Source organism: Hippoglossus hippoglossus, chromosome 11 (assembly GCF_009819705.1).
Source record: "Hippoglossus hippoglossus isolate fHipHip1 chromosome 11, fHipHip1.pri, whole genome shotgun sequence".
Classification (NCBI taxonomy): domain Eukaryota; kingdom Metazoa; phylum Chordata; class Actinopteri; order Pleuronectiformes; family Pleuronectidae; genus Hippoglossus; species Hippoglossus hippoglossus.
The window spans coordinates 3,891,213-3,904,991 of NC_047161.1; the positions used below are offsets into that span (position 1 = coordinate 3,891,213).

Below are 13,779 nucleotides of genomic sequence, written 5' to 3' on the forward strand. Positions count from 1 at the left end.
TCTGTCGTTAGAGAGTTAAACACTTTATATCTGAGGTAGAGGAGTAGATGTCAGCTCTGGGGCGGATCCTCTGCTCCTGCCATCATCTGGCAGCCGGTGCCGGTGGGATTATACATCCTGTGTGTGCGTAATTGGGATTATCTGAGCCTCAGCTCCGTGATTCTGCACAATAATCTGGAGACAAAAACCATCATTCAGGAAAAAAAGAAAGGACGCACACTGAGGATCGTGCACAGAGGGATTTCATAGGCTGCACGCTCACGTAATCTGATTTCATGAGTTAATGGATGAATGGACGGAGGGGGGGGGGGGGGGGGGGGGGGGGGGTGCCAGGGTCAGACAGGAAGAGCAAGCTGGTTTATTCTGTGTGTGTGTGTGTTTAATTACATTACATTTGATTACAGTTCGTCACAGATAGGAAATGGAAAATAGCTTTGACTAGAGATGCATCAAACTGATATTACACAGAAATAAAACTGGTCTTTATTATTTTGAATATTCTCTTCCATTATTATTATATTATTTCAGGCTACTTCACTTGGACAACAAGACTCCAGCTAATTAACGCACCGGTCAACAACGGTCATTGAACCTCTGACCCTAACGAGTCCAGGGGGGTCAAGTTTGGTTCAGATATTCTGTAACGGTGTGTGACAACATAAGGACAGCTCCCTGCTACTGTGTTTTTATTTGCTATAATCAGAAAGATTTCAAGCTCTAATGGCAACTGCTGCAGAAAATCATGATTCACCACAGGGAGACTGATCAAATAAAGGTTGAATGAGAGACTGCATTGAGTTACAGACGACAGGAGAGCTGAGGCTTGTGATGGAAACCGTGTGAGCGCGTTAACTCGTGACGGACAAAGTTTGAGGAAACAAACGTTCTCACACGGAAACATTTGTTGAAGGTCAACGCGTCGAGGATAAAAGAGATGAGCGATACAAGTTAACACTGTGTGGAGCCACCTGACTCTGAAGGTCATCACTCTGGCTGGCACCCGTGTAAAACATTCCCCAGTAGGGATATTCTTCATGGGACCGGACCACCTATCCGCACATTGCGTGAGGATTCCCACTGGGTATCAAACCGTAAACATAAAGCCACGTTTTCCTAAGTCACGTTGCATATTTTGTGCAAGACTTTTCCCGAGGGAAGAGAATCAATCCCAGAGCTGCAGGGCCCCTGTGTTATGTCTGCTGAGTCCCAGAGGCTCGTACCTGCAAGACCTGTGTTGCTATAACAACAGCCATTAGGGACGGGCGGCTTCACAGCTTCTCCTTGAGACAGACTTAAGGCTACCTACGTAATTAACTGAAGAACTCTGTGTTCTGTGTCCCATCTCGTAACATGGATGAGGTGGTCGTCCATCTTTATATACACTCATTTCCCCACATGAATAAATGCTCTTTTCAATCAAGGTCACATCTGAGACTTTTAATTCATACAAGGCTCAATCCTGTTTCAACATCACACAGTTTCTCCTCTCGGCTTTTCTTTCAATTAGCACCAGAGCAATGCATGATGGGACATGTTTGGCTCGGTTGGCGATCGACCACTTCTTCTCGATGCACCACCACCGAGGAGCTTATGTTCTCGTCTGCGTTTGTTTATTGTTTATTTGTTAGTAAGGGACTGATGTTTATGAGAGAGTTCGGATCCAAACAAAAATCTGCTTCTAATGGATTTAAATGTGGTGTCTCAAAGGGTTATAGGCTTTTTTTTTAAGCTATTGTATGGAAAGAAACCACCGTTGTGTATCTGAGAAACTGATGTGGTCGTAGCTATGAGACTTTTCTATGTTCTACTGAGAGTCACTGTAGATTAGTTGTGTTTCAGTTATGGTTCATGGTCCAGTTTGGTCTCACAACACAAGATGCCCACTTGGTGTTTTCCCTCCTCCCTGTATCTCAGCACCTGCGTCTATCAGGCTCACATGAGATAAGACACGTTCCTTGTGTGACAACCATGTTTCAGCCACTGGACCACAGTGAAGGACTCGTGCTTTTCACAGACTTTTTGTGATTTTTGTTTGTCTTTCCAGTTTTATGTCTGTAAACAGCCAAACAAACAAACTGTGCTGAATCTGTCCTGAAATGCTGCCTGTTCGCCAACAACAGCAGGGACACACAAACAAGCTGGGGGGGGGGGGGGAAAGACCCAGACGCACCAAACTTTAAGAGATTACAGCTCTGATTCGTACTGACTGTTCTCAGCAAACCGACACAGTCTGTACTGATGCGGCAGAATTTTAAGCCGATCTCTTCGCGGCACAGAAAAGCTTAATGGAATCGAGATTTCCGGGCCTGTGCGGGTTCCCCTCGGGGGCCAGTGTGTGTTTTAATGTCACTGACGTTTCCCGTAGAGACTTCAAACGTGAGCCGAGCGGTTCCCAGCAGCACCGGGGATGACTTGGAGCTCGCCTCCTGCAGATATGCTTTTTTCCTTGGCTCGGACTCAAGTGTGTCTGGCTAATTATAGCAGCTCGCCGCCCAGAACGGCTTCAGACATCTGGTGTTCGCTGTTCCATTTTTTTGCTCCTCTGTTTCTGACGGACTCCTGCTGAACACAGGTCACTAAGAGACAGCAGCTTGTTTTTGAATCTGTGCTCTCTGCTGTTTTCTGCCCGTAACGCAGCATAAAGTCACACAGCTTACTGTCAATTTACAGTTCAGACACCAAAACGCTCTATTAGACACTTCAGAAAACATTCAGTTCATTTGCAGCTGTTGTTTGTTTGAATGCTTAAAATTACTGTGTGAAAACTGGAGCGCTTGTGTTTTATCATGCTTCAGTTTTGTGAATACAACTGTGTTTGCAGAGAAATCCCCAATTGTACTCAAGGTAATGGGACGTTTTGTTTCGGTCGCCTTTTAAATGCATCACACCCCCTTCACCTGTGGGACTTTGCCCGTCTCCTGATGTGGGGGGAGTTGGTTGGGTGACGACGGCGGATACAGTTGAGCTCGGACTAGCAGAGGATCCTGTGGGATTTGGGCGACAGATAATAGACTTAAAGACAGATCCCTGCTGCCTCGCCCCTCTTTTCTCAATGAGAGCTTTAATCACTGAGCCTGCTGGTGCGGGAACCTGCCGCAGCCTCTCTGAGCCGGACTGTGTGACCGTGGAGCTCACCAATCTGTGGTGGAAAAATCTACAGAGCAGTTTTAAACATTAAATCTACAAAATGGGAGACATGTGATGAACGGCACTGAGCCGCAAGACAAAGCTTTTGATTTATCAGTCGTTCTATGTGCAGACCCTCACCCATTAGTCATGAGCTTTGGGAATAATACCAGAATAAAACTGGAATAATTCAGAGTTGTTATGGTTGAGTTCAGAGGTTCCTTTCCATTGATGCAGCCAGAATATCAGCATCAGCAGGAGGGCGGCCACAAAACGTCAGTTCCCCGCGACAACATGTTACCATGGCGACGAGCTCACCTGGCCGCGTCTCACGCTGCTTTGGGCCTTTGCCAACACGTCGAGAATAACCTGCGCCTCATCTGACAGGTTAATGGGATTGAGTCAGGTTGAAAAACAGAGGATTGATGGTGAGTTCAACAGTCAGAGGCCTTGTTTGGTTTTTACAGGACGACTGAAGTGACTCAATAATACGTAACTTAACAGGCTGCAGGGAAGGAAGTGGTAAAACTAAATCCCTTCCTGATAAAATGTGGTTATGTACCTTACACTTTTTCCACGTATGAAACTAGCCACGACAACAGACTCCATATCCCACTGATGTTTGTTAGATTGTTCATTTTAAAGTTTGGTTTTGATTCGTTATTCGATGCTGTAAAAAATTAGGTGAAACGCCATGATTGGCAGCCGAGACTGTCTCACGATTGGTCGAGCTCGTGAACTGCATGGTCCATTTTTATTCACAGTCTACGTGCACAACCAGTGGAACCAGTGGATCCAGTGGCAGCCACCAGCAACGCGAACAGTAACTTCAGCAGCTCACTTACAGTAAGAACAGGACTCACAGTGTTCCGGTAATCAGGACATTTTTCTGTGAGTGAGGGAAATGTTAAGTAAGATAATCTGATAAAGTCATTGATGCATTCAGACTTGTGGAGCACTTTCCAGAGTTGCCCCCCGTCCCTCCGTCTGTCCCTACAACATGTGTTAAAGGATTAAATCTATCAGAGGAAAGAAATGTCCCCGCGAGCCCCTGATAATGGATTTTTCCGGGGGGGAGCCCCTGTGTAGAAAACTGCTCCTGCGTGGGCACCATTAAACCGTGGCTAACGCGACTCCCGGCAGGAGACGCAGCGACAGGGAGGGTTCGGCTTGAACGACTCCCACAGGTAGGAAACAGACGACCAATTATGAGCTGCGACAGGCGGATCAGCATGTTCCGATCTGGGCCTCCTCCCTCGAACCTGGCCTGCTGTCAAGCTGCTTGAGCTCAGCCCCCCGCCTCTGTCTGCCTCCTCACATCTACTTCACAATTACAGCCTGTCTGATGGCGTCCTAATCACTGCAGCAGTCAGATCAGGCTTCAGATCCGCTCCCGTGTTTCTCAACAGTATTCGCCGACGACGGGCACTTGAGCAAAATGGGACTAAAAATAAAAAAAGAGGAATGTTCGAAGGTGTAAACCACATTTAAGTTAAAGGCTTCCTGGAGCACCAGTGGCCTCTCCCTCCCCGCGAGTTAAAACCACCAGACCGGCTGGATTACAAGAGGAGAAGGAAGCAGCCAGTGTGACATAAGAGTACAAACATGATTCTGCAGTCGCTTCTTAAAATCAGTGAGGACAGGAAGCAAAGTGACTCATTGTTCTAACATTTCAATCAGCTCCACACATCATGTTGTCATTTAAAACTCCAGGGTTTCACCATTTGACATGTTTGGGAAATTTGCCCGAGGGGAAACAGCGTGTGAAAATTGGTGCAAATCTGGATCTTGTGAATTTAAATGTGATTTCATAAGGGACCCCCCGGGGCCTGGGCGGAGGTATGAACAAACTGAGACTGTGATCCTTGTATTCATTCGTCTTTCCGCTCCATTAATGAAAACTCTCCCTGGAGGCCGCGCTGCTGTCCCGGCTAAAAGGCGAATAAAGCTTCACGTGGAGTGGATTCATTAAGTGAAGTGAAAAAGCTCTTCTCCAGTTTCTGAGTGTTTTTCCATCGGTCACTTTCACCCCATGTTCCCTGATTGTGACGACAACAACAGCGGAAAAAAACAAAACGTGATGACCTCCATTGTGGCTCATTGTAAATACTTGATGTGTGTCCCTGTCATTGTGATTGTCTGGATTTCACAGGGAAACCAGAACAGCAGTAAAACGTGATAACAAAAGTTCAATCACCTCCTTTTTAGAGGAGATCTGTTCACACATTGTGAAATATGTTTGATCGGGTCAGGTGCAGATCATAAAAACACTCTTATCACCCAGTTATTGCTTCATTTTGTCAAACACCTTTTGTACAGAACATGTCCCTGCGTCGCGAGCACAGGAACAAAGCATTTTTGATCTGCTTGTACTGTAAACACGCGTGAGTAACTACTCTTCCCAGCACTGTAGGTTGTGAAATCCCATCACAGCGTGCAGAGGCCAGCGTCCTGCTGAGTAATGCTGCACAAGGTCTTACTTGCAGGACACGTTACTCTGAGATAAGGGCACTTAAGCTCCCTGACTCCAACTAAACGGACACCGGCTGCGTGGCATTCAGTCGTGTTGTAGGTTTACCAGAGCAAACGGGCTGATATGATGCTGGGAGGTGAGCTTGATGGAGAGTATGTGCCGGAGCCATGGAGCTGGGACACCGTGTCATGTGATAAGGCTATTAGACATGGATCTGGTGTCCTTAAATAACCGGGATTTAAGCCTGAAATGGTGCCGTTGAGAGAAAAAGAGATGGAAAGAGCTGGTTGGCTGGAGGGACCGGGGCATGGATGTGGTGTATGGGGGGTGGGGGGTGTTTGGGGGCACACGGGAGGACGAGGAGGGGCAGGAGAGCAAAAACAGCTGAGATGCTGAGTCAGAGTTCGGAAGGGAACATCCAGCTTCGAGTCCTCGGCGTTAAGAGGCTGACTCAGTCTGCAGAGCGCTGGGAAAATCATGTCCTGGACAACTTCTTAGTGGGTGATCCATCTCCTGAATTACAACCTCACACGTAAATGAACTGGTATGCACTTTGTCCCCATGTCCAGGTTTTCCAAGAGACCGGAACACGACTTTCTGTACCATTGCTGGATAGGGACCTTTTTTTGATTGAATTTAAGGGGATTGTTGAGCCAACTCTGGGACGTTCTGTTGGTCATTTGAGGTTAATGTTCTGCAAAGTAGTTTGACTTTTAACTCACACAAGCAAATGTTCCTTATTTTACATTTTAGTGGCTCACCCAAAGTTTTCTAATGTACGACGGAGTATTATGAAGACAAATGATACCAAGATTTCAAGAATAATGTTGAATTAACTTGAATTAAGTCGTAATTTAATGAGAAAAACATCAAAATGTTGTTAAAGTTGTTTGTTAAGAAAATACAAAACCCCTTTGACTATCATGCAGAACTAACGATAACCTCACAGTCGACCACTACCAAACATTTCTTCCTCCACAAAGAACTTTATTCTCATATATTTATGACTTTTTTCTTCTAATATTATGACTTTATTCTCATGATATTACGATTTTATGACTTTATTCTCAAAATCTGAGAAAAAGTGGCTCCAACCCTAAAGACATCTTGACTTGGGTTTTAATTTTCCCCCACTTAAAGCTGCATTAACAGATTCTCTGGCCACTTGGGGGCAGCACAACAAGCTACACACTCAACATTGATACATCATCATCTAAGCTGTGAGACTTTGGGATTTGACTGAATCTCTTGAACGTTAACAATAAGTGACGATCAAGCTGCAACAGATACAAGACGAGGCCCTGATTCCATCACGGCTCCACTCCGCCTCCCTGTCGAGCACGAGGAGTGAAGAATTTCATGTCATTTTGGCAAACAGGCATCAGGTGAAAAGGATTATGTGCTCATTAACCCCGAAGCCCTGAGTCCAGCCTCAAACCGCAGCCTTCACAAAGCCCCTCAGGTCACTGCGTGGGGTCGTGAGAGCGGCTGGGAGATGCTGAACCAGCTGGAGCCTGAGCTGCACCTCAGTGTCTCACCCACTGATGCTGCATCCAAACCAAACTGTGGGCTCCGTCACTCCAACTCAAACAGGGGGGGGGGGGGGCCGGCCACTTAAGATTAAACTCAGACGAAGACAGAGCTCGCATATCGATTAAAACCCAAACAAATACATGTCTCGGGGCAGTTTCACACCCACCTTGTTTGGTCCAGATCTCAGATCATGGTCCAGACTAACGGACCAAAGTTTAGTCGGACACATGGGGGTCTTGGTTGGTTCGGACCGTTTTTTGGGGATAGTTCAGACTTATGGACCAACTGAAGCAAGTTGAGAAAACAGATCTGAGATAATCAGAAATAGTTAAAAGTAAAATCTGCAGATGTGACCTCAGGGTCAGGATTTAAAGACTCTAATGATTTATTGGTCATGAATGTTTATTGTCTGAGCTCGACGACAAGGTGGCATCTCCTCACAGCTCAGAGCCGGTGGTCAGCTGACAGCCGGAGGCAGCACATGCACACAAAGGCATTATTCACATGCCGGCTCTGCATGTGAATAATGCCACTTACATAACTGACACTTTAGTCTGTAGTTTTACAGAAACAAACCCTCTGCATGTATGTGGTGCTGCAGGATTTACATAGAGCGTCTTTTCTCTTATCCGGCCAATCCTCTGGAGTTAGATTCAGTTTGAGTTACAGTCATTCAGCTTGAATAGGATTCAAAATGTCTTTAATTGACTGTTAATGATTTACATTAAACTGTATGAGAATGTATATAAACATAGGAAGGAAATACATGTGGTGGAGAGCTGCAACAATAAGATAGCAAACATCTCATTTAAATGTTCTTAGATGCTAAACTGTGTTGCATAGTCAGGACTTTAGAAACACCCCTACCCCTGCAACCTGGTGGAAGGATGCATTATGGGTCAGGAAAGAACCCATTTAGTTTTGGCTTGGATCTGGATCATTGTTTCTTGCGAGAAAAGGCATTTATTAAACATTTGACTGATTCCTCAGGCCTTCATCTCGGTTTCTAAAAAACACAAAACAAATCCTCCCCCCCCATAAACATAAAGGCTTTGACCCTCGGTGACGCTTCATCTTTGTGGTATTGCAGAGTCATTTCCAATATGAATGTAAAAGTCGATTTTGTGATCGTGGTCACTGAGCTATTTTAAGATCTCTGACCAGAGGCTGAAATGTGATTATCTGATTGTTCAAGCCTGGTAAATCATTTCAAGCTTTGCCAGATATGAGCTGTTCTGCCTGTGATTGGTATTGAAGTAGGATTATTAAATTATGCTCCATTGATATGGTATTTTGTTCGGTTAAGACTTTGATAATCAAGTTTTTCTTATATTTATATATTCAACAGAGCAGTGACGCTGACGTCCTCCTCTGGGCTCTTGATTTTACACAACTTCCTGTAAGACTCTGTTTTCATACAGAAAACAGAGGAGGAGCAACAACAGCTCATGTTTTTGTCCAAACACAGATTTTCATCTGGATGCCGAACGGTGTCAGCCGGGCGAGAGGTCAGCGTCACTTCAGGGAAACAAAGCTGAACAGTACTGGTGTATGGTTGGTATTGTTGTACGGGGATTCAGTCTGAGTCACCGACCACGAGCGTCCTCCTCGTGGACGCTCCAGAGCTGCCCACGCCCACGAGCAACGGCTGTCCACTGGGTTATGAAAGCCGTCCTACATAAAACATCTTCTGTGGCGGTGGCTACAAAGCAGTTTTCAAACTATGCATTGTTTTTTTTCTTTTATTCAAAAATGCTTTATTAGGCTTCCATTCAGAAAAAAATACATTTGCTTCATAAAACCTGTCACAAAATGTTTGAAAAATGCAGTGACTTCTCCCAACAAAATAATAAATAATCACTTTACTTAATATTAAGCTGCAATTAGGAGAAATAAAGTAGTTTTTCAGTGTTCTGAGTTTAAGTACTTGATATTGTGTGTCACGCTAAAGGTGAAGATGTATTTGTACTATGTAAGTAGTAAAATACATTATAACTCTTCATAAACGGTGCCTGCAAAGAAACCAACATATTATCTTTGGCATTTTCTTAATTTTATAATTGAATGTATTAGTGTTTATACCCTTTGTCTCCCAGTATTTTGCCCTTTCTCTATTAAAACCTAATTCTTTGTTCTCTTGTAAAGAAAGTTGTAGTTTCTGTAATGGACAGTGTTGTAACGGCTGATTGTTTGTCACTGTATCAGTTTTAAACCATTTTATTACCATCATTTATTTTCATGCCTCTTGTCTGTTCATTTATAAAAAAGGACTTCAAACCAAAACATCTCATTTCCAACAGAAGACACAAAATCCAGGTCAAGCGTCTGGCAGCCATTGTTGATTCGTTACTGCCCCCTGCTGGACACCTTGTGTCCCTGCAGTACCAGAGGCTGCAGCTTCAGGACCACATTCCTCAGGCCCATGTTTAATAAAGATGTTTTGGTTTGTGTGATGGAAATTAAATATGGTCTTTGTGCCGATGATGGAAACGGTTCAATACACATGAACAATTTCTACCTCACAAAACCAAAAGCAGTAAAAACTATTCATGTGTATAAAAATGTGTCATGTTTAAAGGTAAATTCTCTTATTTATTTATTTATTCAAAGTGAAGGACAAAAAATAACATTTACCATAAAGGCTATCATTGACTCACACTAGGTGGCAGTGTCGCTAAAACCACAGGGTCCTAAAAACTGCAGCTTCCGGTATTGCAGACGTATGTGGTTAACTACGTCACATCCGGGCCGGTGCTCCACTTTCCCCGGGAGCAGCTGAACGTTGAGGTTCGTCTCGTGAATCTTCTTCCATCTAACTTTAGTTTAAAGCAGATAAAGTTTCTGATTCTCTTAAATGTTGCAGGAGGAAAGTGTTTTATCGTGATGGAGGATTTTTGTTGCGTGAAAGTGTTTTTTAAATGTTTTAGAGTTGAAACGTGGCCTCGGTGTCAAACATGGTGGATTTGTTTCTAACTGTTTATTTCTCTTGTTTGTTGTTTTTACAGACTGAAGACGATGAATCTGTTTTAATGATGGAAAGGTGAGACTGAGTTTACCTCCTTATTTCTCATGTTACTGTAATAAGCAGAAATAAATACATGGAGGAGCAATAATCTCCTAAAGTTTAAAATAATCTGTCTGTTAACTCGGATTAAATCAAAGTCCAGGTTATATCTTAGACTTTTATCTGAGTTTCAAGATCCACAACTTTCCACCTTAGAGGTAAAGGGTTATAAACTTTACACATCCTGGTGTACGGTGGCCTAGAGAGCTCAACACGTGCAAGTTAGGAAAACAACTCCCATCAATTTGATCCTCATCAATTCTGATAAGTTGCTTATGCATTGTGTAAACATAGTGATGAGGTATAAATCACAATTCAACTCAATCTGATTTATAAAATTATTTGTTTGTCATGTTCTGCTCCTAAAGAACTTTTTACAATATAAGTATGTACATTGTAAACAAAATATATTCTGTGTAGTGACTGATGTGTACATTTTTAGTTTGGGAGTTTTGTCCATATTGTTCTGCCCTAATCAGAGGATTTCTCTGTAGTTTATTGATTGGTCACTTCCTGCAGGTTTTTGTGTAGTTCAGTAGTTTTGTGTTAAACTGTGCAGACCTTTTCCAGCGAGACCCAGCCTGCAGTGGCTCTGTTCTTTCCTATTGTGTCTGCTAGAGAGACATGAGGCCGTTTGAGGCCCTGCTGTGTTTCTTCATGGCAGGGTTATAGGTAAACCTCAGACACACTGTCCACTCTGTCAAATAATTAATCTTGGGAGGATTCTAAAATCTAGTCTCTATAAACAGATTCTGTTTGTGAGGAGACCTTCAGCTTGTTTTATAAACTTCCTGAATGGTACATATAACAAACTGAGACTTTTTAATTTAACTAGAATTTCTGGACTAAACAAAGTAAAATGTTGTTTTGACAGAAGTGCAGAGATGAAGCCAGGCCGTGTTCTACCCAGAGCTCCTGACTGACGTCTGGTCCTCATGTCGGAGTTTGACTAAACTGAAAAATCCAGGTTTGTGTTTTTCTAAAGACAGAATTTTATGAAAATAATTGTCGGTTTGTGCGTAATTTGTATTATTCGTAATTATCCTATTTTTACTTTGCCATGACCCTCCCTCAATACAACATTTGAAAATGCCAAGTATTGGAAATGGGTTAAACGGCTTTAACAGTAAAGGAACTACTTTCTGTCAACTACCGCCATAATATACACATTTAACAGCTGAGAGCAGTTCTGAAATTGTACACATGAACAGATCTACAATCAACAATCTCAGGGTTTTTGCTGCTCATCTCTCCACGTGTTGAAGTAAACCAGTAGCTCCTGTGCAGACCTTTTCCAGCGAGACCCAGCCTGCAGTGGCTCTGTTCTTTCCTATTGTGTCTGCTAGAGAGACTTGAGGCCGTTTGAGGCCCTGCTGTGTTTCTTCACGGCAGGGTTATAGGTAAACCTCAGACACACTGTCCACTCTGTCAAATTAGTTATTACGACTCAAATGATGAGTCTGCTTAGTGTTTCATTGAAAACATCATCAAACTGTAAAAGGTTCACTGTGCCATGAAAGGATTTTTGCTAAAACAAGTTTAAAAATGTATAGAAGAAGCTTTTGATATTGATTTGCATTTCAATCTGTTTATAAATGAATAAGTATCTTGTGCTTTCTTTTAAGAAAGTTGCACAAATGATAATTAATCTGGGAGGATTCTAAAATCTAATCTCTATAAACGGATTCTGTTTGTGAACAAACCTTCAGCTTGTGTGATAAACTACCTGAAGGGCACATAGTACAAACTGTGACTTTTTAGTTTAACTACATAAGAATGTCTGGACTAAACAAAGTAAACTGTTGTTTTAACAGAACTGCAGAGATGAAACCAGGCCGTGTTCTACCCAGAGTTCCTGACTGACGTCTGGTCCTCATGTCGGAGTTTGACTGAACTGAAAAATCCAGGTTTGTGTTTTGTGAAAATGACGATGATGAGTAGCAGTGAAAAGTATCAGAAATGGGATAAACACAGATCTACAATCTCATAGTCTCATAGTCTCAGGTTTTTAGCTGCTCATCTCTCCACGTGTTGAAGTAAACCAGTAGCTCCTGTGCAGACCTTTTCCAGCGAGACCCAGCCTGCAGTGGCTCTGTTCTTTCCTATTGTGTCTGCTAGAGAGACATGAGGCCGTTTGAGGCCCTGCTGTGTTTCTTCACGGCAGGGTTATAGGTAAACCTCAGACACACTGTCCACTCTGTACTGTGGAAAGTATCCGTATCGTCCCACTTCTCTGCGACTTCATTACAACAAACTGCTTCAGTCAGAAACGTTCCTCCACTTACATCCTGAACTTGTAAAGCAGGCTGTGAGATGTAAATATTTCTTTCTCTTGTTCCCTCAGGTTTTCAGGACCTTCTGGATTCTCTACAGAAGATGTTTGACTCAGTGTCGTCGGTGCTGTCTGGACTCTGAGGTGCAGGAAACACAAGGTCAGTCCTGAGTGAAACATTGTTAGTGAGTTTCAGTTGAAGATCTGATGTAACAAAAGTCAAACAGAAATATTGTTGTCAGTCTCTTCAGCAGAGTTTAATATGTGACCACTGTTTTAGATTTAAGAGCTAAAACTATTTTATGAGCAAAGATTATAAATAACTGACCTTTTTCTGTTCTATTTTCTACAGAGGAAGTGAAACACAGAAGTATCCAGAGCTGCGGCTGGTCATCCTGTGGACCTCTCTCTTTAAGACACATTTACATGATGTCACATGAAGAACTACTGTGGAACAAAGAGAAAGAGAAATGTTACGATCACTGAATTAAAATCTGTGCAGGATTTATTTTACCTTATTTGAAATGATCCAAGTGTCCAGTGAATATACAGATAAATAAAAACAAGGTTTACCAACTGTTGCCTTTTGTCGCTCGAGCGTTTATTTTTTGTTTTGCTGAAAGAATTTGTGAAACTCTGCTGAAATAAAATATCTGAACTCATTTGCTGCAGTATCTTGTTTTTTTAAATCAAAGCAATAGTTTATGGCGATAGAACAACTTTCATATTAGGTTATCAGGATTTCTTGGTCGTAGACGACATGTACACTTTCCACAAAGCTTGTAGTGGATGTTAGTTGTCGATGTGCATTAATTTTAAAGTTAACAATCCTTATAAGTGTTGTGAAGTCATCCTGTAGATTTACTGTCATCGTCCTGCTTCCACTGAGCTTCAGTTGGATAATCTCCACCCTGACGTTGTCCTGTGAGAAACTATGATACACGTGGGAATCCAGTTTCCTACTGTGAGGATTTCATGTTGAAATGTTGAACCCCTCTGTGCCGCACATATCTCTGCACATTCTTCTCTCAGACATTTATTTTCAAATAGTCTGATAATGGTCAAGATCCATGTGGGGGCGCTGTTGTACCACATGTACAAAGGCCAGGTATGAACTCCACTGTCAGTCTAGTTTTTTATTAAATATTGAAGGGGTTTCCACTGACATTATTTTATTTTAATTATTCGAACATTTCCTGACTATTCTTTTGCATTTTATCTCACTTCGTGTTATTTTATTGTGGATTGCGTAGTGAGCATGAAGCGGATGTGACGTTGTTACCATGTTACTTTCACTTTGATCAACCCTGC

General features: G+C 42.8%; 1 long non-coding RNA gene and 3 other non-coding genes across 6 annotated transcripts; all 4 read left to right on the plus strand.

Moving 5' to 3' along the window:
* The first annotated feature begins 9,914 nt into the window (after window positions 1–9,914).
* LOC117770441 lies at window positions 9,915–12,930 on the plus strand. 3 transcript variants are annotated; one of them, XR_004615390.1, is made up of 5 exons: window positions 9,915–10,172; window positions 11,071–11,163; window positions 12,011–12,103; window positions 12,541–12,628; window positions 12,823–12,930. It is a non-coding gene; the product is annotated as an uncharacterized LOC117770441 (long non-coding RNA). The 3 variants fall into 3 exon arrangements; XR_004615391.1 differs by lacking the exon at window positions 9,915–10,172 and adding an exon at window positions 10,730–10,868; XR_004615389.1 differs by lacking the exon at window positions 9,915–10,172 and having other exon boundaries at window positions 10,886–11,163.
* LOC117771185 lies at window positions 10,750–10,885 on the plus strand. Its single transcript, XR_004615537.1, has one exon. It is a non-coding gene; the product is annotated as a small nucleolar RNA SNORA9 (small nucleolar RNA).
* LOC117771182 lies at window positions 11,478–11,613 on the plus strand. The gene has a single exon (XR_004615535.1). It is a non-coding gene; the product is annotated as a small nucleolar RNA SNORA9 (small nucleolar RNA).
* On the plus strand, window positions 12,250–12,385 carry LOC117771183. The gene has a single exon (XR_004615536.1). It is a non-coding gene; the product is annotated as a small nucleolar RNA SNORA9 (small nucleolar RNA).
* Window positions 12,931–13,779: the final 849 nt, after the last annotated feature.